Consider the following 7,578-nt stretch of genomic DNA (forward strand, 5'->3'; position numbering starts at 1 on the left):
AGAATAGTACATGATGCCTAAATGATGAATACTTACTAAATGAGCACCTGAGTAACCACCATTCAGTCACGGAAGGAACATTTCCTGCATTTCTGATGCCCTCTGCATTCATCTTCCCATCATGTTTCCTTTGCTCTCCCAGAAAGGTAAATGATATTACAGCTCTCCTTCATAATTTCCTTGCTTTTCTTTTTGGGTTTAAACTATAGAAGCATCCCCAAATGAGACAGTTTAATTGTTCATGTTTCTAAACTATATGAATGTATGTATTCTTTAGCATCTGGATTCTTTTATTCCATAACATTTGTAAAATTCATTTATGTTGTTGCATGTTGCTCTAATGTGTTAACTTTTAAGAAAATGTTTATTATTTTGGGGAGAGAGAGTGCAGGTGTGTGCAGGGACAGGAGGAGGGGCAGAGAGAGAGGAAGACAGAGGATTCCACATGGGCTCTGCTCTGACAGCAGAGAGCCTGATGCAGGGTTGAAACTCATAAACCTTGAAATCCTGACCCAAGCTGAAGTAGGACACTTAACCAACTGAGACACCCAGGTGCCTAGTCTAGTGTATTAACTTTTATGGATTACTCCATTGTATAAGTGCCATTGTATAAAAAGTCTTCAAGTCAGGTATCTAGCTTACTATTTATGGATAGGAGTTGTTTTGAGGTTTCTTTTTTAATTTTTTTGGTTTTATTTTATGTATGTATTTATTTATTTATTTATTTTGAGAGAGGGAGACAGAGTGTGCATGGGAGAGGGACAGAGAAAATGGGAGACAGAATCTGAAGCAGGCTCCAGGCTCTGAGCTGTCAGCACAGAGCCCAATGCGGGGCTTGAACCCACAGACTGTGAGATAATGACCTGAGCCAAAGTCGGACGCTTAACCAACTGAGCCACCCAGGCACCCCTTGAGTTTTTAATCTATTGCAAACAATGCTGTTAGAAGAATTTTGCATGTTTCCTGACATATGGACATATACTTCTGTAGGATGCACTTCCAGGAATAAAATTGCTAAATTATAACATATGTGTGTTATTAAATACTACAAAATGCTAAACTGTTTCCCAAAGTTGTTATTCCAATTTACATTTTACCTAGCAGTGTATGAAAATTCCTATTGCTGTACATCCTCATTTAAAATGTTTAATTTGTTTGACAATCTGGTGGCCATGGTTTTAAATTTGATTTACTATTGAAGTTGAATACTTTATGTTTATTGATCATTTAGATTTACTCTTTTATGAAGTAACCATTCAAATATTTGGTCCATATTTCTATTGGTATTTCTTTTTAAAGAATACTGATTTGTAAATGTTCTGTATACAAGTATTTTACTGGTCATATGTATTGTAAGTATTCTCTTCCACTCTTTGGCTCATATCTCTTTAGGGTATCTTCTGATGATTGGAGACACTGAATTTTACTGTAGTTGGACTTATCATTTTCTTTAATAGATAGACATTTTTGCCTTGTCTAAGATAACTTTCAGGGCACCTGGGTGGCTCAGTCGGTTGAGCAGCTGACTTCGGCTCAAGTCATGATCTCCCGGTCCTTAGGGTCGAGCCCCGTGTCAGGCTCTGTGCTGACAGCTCAAAACCTGGAACCTGCTTCAGACTGTGCGTCTCCCTGTCTCTCTGCCACTTGAGCTCTGTCTGTCTCTCAAAAATAAACATTAAAAAATGAAAGAAACCTCAGCTTTATAACTTTCCACAACTAAAAGTTAATAAAGATATTATCTGCCATATTATCTTCTTCTATAGTCTTCCAAAGCCTATACTTTGTATTTTCCTTTTAGGTCTACACACACCCATTGATTTTGTGTCTGGTGTGATGTCCAGTACCATTTTTTTCCCAAATAGATATCTAATTGCCCCAGCATCATTTATTGAAACACTCTTGTATTTGCAAAGTATGCATGAATCCATATATGCATATATGCATGTTATGCATGGATCTATTTCTTGTTCTTTGATTCTGACGTGTCTAGCTCTGCACTAATACCATTTTACTTAGTATAACATTATAATAAATCTTGAAAATTGATAAGGAAAGTCCTCTTACCCTGTCTAGGCTTTTCTTGAAGCTTTACTAACTTACATATAAATTGAAATTTTGATAAGGATAGTAATAAATTTATAAATCAATTTGTGAAATGAGACATTTAATTAACTTGCATCAAAAGTGTACCTCTTCTCTGAGGAATTATTTTGTGGAGAAAAAAATTGCTATTTAATCGTATACTTTAAAGACTCTCCATCAAAAAGGTGTGCCAATTTTCCTCTTGATACACCGCAAGCCTGTGTTTCTTATACTCATGATCCATAAAACAAACAGATGGGATTTTACACAGCTATTCTAACATTGGCACTTTAACATGTTTAGAATTATTTTTATCTAATAAGGCTTTTAGTGGAGTTTTCTTGATTGCTAAATTCGGGAGAAACTTTATGTGCCAACCTCTGCAGAATAAATTAAGTCACCTGGTTGATAGATGGATGTGTATTTCAATATTACATGAAATTGAGACTTGATGGAAACAGTTATTTTGAAAGCTTAGAAAGCACATTTGAGTTAAACATTAAGTCATGTAGGAATCTATAACCTTCATTAATATATGTTAACTTTTGTTATAACATGTTTATCACATTTAACTTGGAAGCCATAGAGAAATAACAAATCAAAAATTACCCAGAATAACTTTAACAAAATTAACAACTGTGTGTTACCATTATTATGAACTAAATTTTTTTCTTGGTTTTACACACAGCCACATATCTCTGTCTCTGATACGTTTATATCTTAAAATCATATAAAAATAGTGATTCTGATAACTGGCACAGAAGATCTGTTGACAGTTTTAAGAACAGTTTTGTATTCTCTTTTTTAATTTATTTTATAAATTTAAAATTTTTTTAATAGTTTATTTATTTTTGAGACAGAGACAGAGCATGAGCAGGGGAGGAGCAGAGAGCGAGGGATACACAGAATCTGAAGCAGGCTCCAGGCTCTGAGCTGCCAGCACACAACCCGATGTGCGGCTCAAACCCACGAACCGCGAGATCATGACCTGAGCCAAAGTCAGACGCTTAACGGACTGAGCCACACATGTGCCCCAGTTTTGTATTCTCAAAGAACAGGTAGTTTCAATTCTGTATAATTTTCTTATAGCCCAGGAAAAGATGAAAGACATTTCAATTCATTTTCTGAAACTTGAAAAATCTAGAGGTCAAAATAAGACAATCAGCAGAAGTAAACAGGCAAAACTCATTTTGGAATGGAGAGGAAAAATCTGTAATTGAAATACCAGAAAACATTTAAACAGCACATTGGAAGACCAATCTACCATGCTCAAGGTTAGTTAACCTCAGGGATGTGAGGATGGCTTAAAATTAGGACATTTCTAAATATGTTTTGCAATACCATCAAATCAAACGGGCAAACAAAGAGACTGAGAGGTGACGCCAGATCTGCTCTACTCGGAGTCTAAAGCAGGACTGCAGAATGATCAACAGGAAGCCAGCCCCTTGTCTCAGAAGCATCAAGAAAAGGCCAGGAAATTCACCAAGACCAAGTTCCACGCTGGGAGGTTGCCCTTGACCCCATCTCCTCTCCACTTCCTCTGTAACTGCTAGACTCCAGAGCTGTTAAGATTGACATTTATAAAGCAGTTAGAACAGAGAGGGAACCCAAGGAGAATATATTTAGATAAATACCATATCTAACTTATCTCTTTATTTAAGAATGAATAAACAACAAAATGCAAAACACTATACTCTGTGAGATAAATGCAACAATCAAGTGACAGAGGAAAAACATAGTTTTATAATTTTAAAAAATACGAACTCTATGAAATAAAGGATCAAAAGTGATGTTATAAGGTAAAAGTGTGGGATAAAAATGGAGATTGGGTTATAAGAGAATATTTTTTAAATGATTAGATTAGTAACTATTAATGTAAATAACTTTAAATTGTAAAAATAATTTAGAACACTGAAGAGAAAGGAGAAATGAAGAATTAATTTAAATTTCATTTATGAGATGTAATCGTTTTTGATATATGATATTACAATATTTTTGCTATGTAAGTGTGAAGAAGGTATGACTGTATATATAATGAATATAAAAGTATATTTTTACGACTCACATATTCTAACATTCCATTTTACATAAAACCACTTAATGATTCATTTCACAGATTTTTGAGGGAAAAAATTTAAGTTAGAAAAATATTTTACTGGGGAACCTGGGTGGCTTAGTCAGTTAAGCGTCCGACTTTCGCTTGGGTCATGATCTCGCGGTTCATGGGTTCGAGCCCCGCGTCGGGCTCTGTGCTGACTGCCAGCTCAGAGCCTGGAGCCTGTTTCAGTCTGTGACTCCCTTTCTCTCTGACCCTCCCCTGCTCACGCTGTCTCTCTCTCTCCTAGATATAAATAAAACATTAAAAAAAGAAAAAGAAAAATATTTTACTGAGAAAAACACCGAATACGTTAATATATGTTTGTGATATTTTCTTCTTTTGTGTCACAAAGTCTGAATTGAAATCTCCTTCACATTTAGAGACTAAAAATCCCATGAATCACTTAGGCCATAGACTGAGGTAGAAGCATCCCAAAAAGCATGCAGTTTTTCCAAATTCCTGATCAGGTGGCTTGACATTTTGGGCCCTTTATGATTACTAAGATAATTTCAAGGAGAATCAAACAATATTGGAGTTTCAACTCCATTTCCAAATTCATTAAAGACCCAGTTTTGTTTTTCATCTTAGTTACAGTGCCGAATCTTAAAAAGCTTTCCTTGCAAGTCTGACAGAAAATGTTAACAGATTATGTTTGGCACCTGAGTGGCATCTTTGAAAATCCTTTCTTTCCCCCTAGCTTTACTGAGGTATGACTGACAAATAAAATTGCATATATTTAAAGTCTCCAAAGTGACAATTGGGTATACATATACTTTGAAATGATTGCCTCAGTCAGGCTAATTAGCACATCCATCACTTCACACAGTTACCTGTTGGTGTGTCACCTGTGCTCTTGGGGAAAACACTTAAGATCTACTCAGCAAATTTCAAGGATGCCTTCTGGGGTGACGGTTTCTACCGTCTTTAACTATAATCCTGCGCGTGTGACCGGATGTCTGCTGCAATGAACAATAAGTTTTAATTTCAGTGTTTCATTCACTGTCAGATTTTGGAAGATAATTTTAGCAACAATTAAGAATCCGTTTTTAACTTCCAAATACTTGATGTGCTACCAATAAGCATAACTGGAAAACTCAATCAACAATTTCCCCTGGGACATCATGAGGTTACCACGTGGGCGGAGCATCACAACCATTTATCAATCCACTCCCTTGCTCGGTGGCTGCCAAAAACCTCTTAGTACTGATTGTAAGACACAACATGAAATATGGGAAAAACAGGCATCTTTGGATGGAGAACATTCAGAAATAGCATAGTCCTTTACACTTCTTTACAAAAGTGATATTATAATAGGGCATGCTTTACATTTTAAGGCTGTTTAGTGGGAGTGTTTTTCCATACTACTCTCTAGTCTTTTCATTTTTAATAATAGAATAATACTCATTTTCTGGTTATGCCATACTAAAAATATTATTTTGGTCATATTGGTTGTTTATAATTTTATGCTACTTTAAATAAGCTGTGAAATGTAGCTAAATCTTTGTGAATATCCTGTATAAATGCCTAAAGGCAGAGTTTCTGGGTCAAAGGGTACGCACGTGCTTGTAAAGGCTTTGACTGCATCAGGCCTAAGAACCCTACAGAAATGCCACGTCCTACCCTCCTCCCCTTCCTCCTCTTTTTCCTCCTCCTTCCTTTCCTTCTTCTTCCACTTTTCACCTAATTGCCACACACCTCCAGCTGTGCCTCCTCTTAGAAGACTTCTTTATATTTCCAAAATGGTTAGTCAACTGCTTCCGCTCTTCTGCATCAGAAGTTTTTTCTTACTTTGTTTATAATCCCCCTCTTTCTGAGCAAGGTCTGAGACCACATGATGTGCTTACTTCTCTTTTGTGTCTTTATCTGAACTCTGAACTCCTGCCTGGCAAGGTCCCTGGATTACTTATCTTTGTATCCCCAGCACCGAATACAGTAAATTTTCAGTAAATGCTAGTTAAATGAATTCAGGGAGAATGAAATGACTCCTTTTCTTTGTTTTCAGCTACTATCTCATTTTTTTTTCCTTTTTCTTTTTCTTCTGAAGTTTTCGGAGACTCTAATAGACCTGAGCATATAAATTTCAAAACAGAAAGGAAAATAATTATATAGTTTCAAGGCTCTAAACTCAGATGCTCCCAATACTATAGTACGCTCGCATAGTAACTGAACAGCTGCTAATTGTCTAACTCAAGCAGTCAGAAAGGAGAAACGAAGATGTTATATCCCCTTTAACATTTATACCCAAGGGAGATAGTGTTTTCCCCCAACATTTATGAGAAATGTATAAGATTGAAACTCACATCCCCAGCCCTTCTGACTTACAGGGTAGAATGAGTCATCACATGAAAGGTTAAAAATAAAAATACAGTATCTGTGTACGAGAGATAAACACTTTTCTTCCTCATGTGGTGGCGAGAATGCCAGATTGCTGGTCCATTATTTTGGCAGGTGTCTCTTGGAATGAACTGTTGAGAGGCCTGGCATGACTTGACAGCATTTTGACAGGAGAGCGTCTCATACGTGCAGTTCCTGAGCAAATTGGCTTCAGTATCTCCCTTAATGGAATTCCAAGTCAGAGTGATTTGAGGCAACCACGTCAGTTTAGATTATTCTCCAACAGCCTCCAAAGACAACATGGGTTCTCTGTCAGCCCTCTGCAGACACGCTGTCCGACTAGCCTCGAGTTTTAAAAGGCAAAGGAAGTGACTTTCCTAAATTTCAAAAACAAAAAGGATTTTGTAAGCATGCCTCATGGGAGCAGATGACTTGAGTCCAAATCCAACCTTTTCCAGGTGCTAGCCACTGAACTTAAACTTCACTCACGTGCAGTTCTTCAAGTCCAAAGGTGTTCCTGGGGGAAATGGGCATGATAATAATATCTACCTGTTAGATCTGTTGTGTGGTTGAAACAAGAAAACCCATGCAACCTTCCTAGGATATTGCCTGGTCCCAATTCAGGTTCTGTACTGTCGACTCTGACTATTCCAAAGGAGACTGTTTTCCCTTGTGGCAACTGGGACTAAAAACCTCTGTGGTCATCTGAAGAAGTCACTTTCCATGCAAATCCATCACCGCTTGGGCATAAAACACAAGGTGTCTACATCTCAGCAGAGTCCCAGGCCATCCTGGGAGAATACAACCAAATGTGCATTCAAAGTCTCTTCACCTCACCATTCTCGGTTTTACTATGCATGTATAAAAAGAGCTATCTCTTTTTATTACCCAAGTAAAATCTGTTCATTATAAAAATTTGGAAGACACAAAGAACCTTAACACAACCAACAACAATCCTATGATCCAGGTGTAAACACAGACAACATGAGGGTATTTGTCTTTCTGCTTTTATTTTTCATTTAATATTATTCTGTGAAGACTTTTCAGTATCTTTAAATGTCCTT

At 36.8% G+C, this 7,578-nt stretch overlaps 1 long non-coding RNA gene across 1 annotated transcript; it reads right to left on the minus strand.

Moving 5' to 3' along the window:
- Nucleotides 1-3,270: 3,270 nt before the first annotated feature.
- Nucleotides 3,271-6,885, minus strand: LOC144240681 (uncharacterized). The gene is made up of 3 exons (XR_013337805.1): nucleotides 6,503-6,885; nucleotides 5,011-5,139; nucleotides 3,271-3,644 (listed from the first exon to the last, which is right to left on the minus strand). It is a non-coding gene; the product is annotated as an uncharacterized LOC144240681 (long non-coding RNA).
- Between the last annotated feature and the right edge of the window lie 693 nt (nucleotides 6,886-7,578).

The sequence above is a fragment of the Crocuta crocuta genome, unplaced genomic scaffold (genome assembly GCF_008692635.1).
Source record: "Crocuta crocuta isolate KB4526 unplaced genomic scaffold, BGI_CrCroc_1.0 scaffold831, whole genome shotgun sequence".
Lineage (NCBI taxonomy): Eukaryota > Metazoa > Chordata > Mammalia > Carnivora > Hyaenidae > Crocuta > Crocuta crocuta.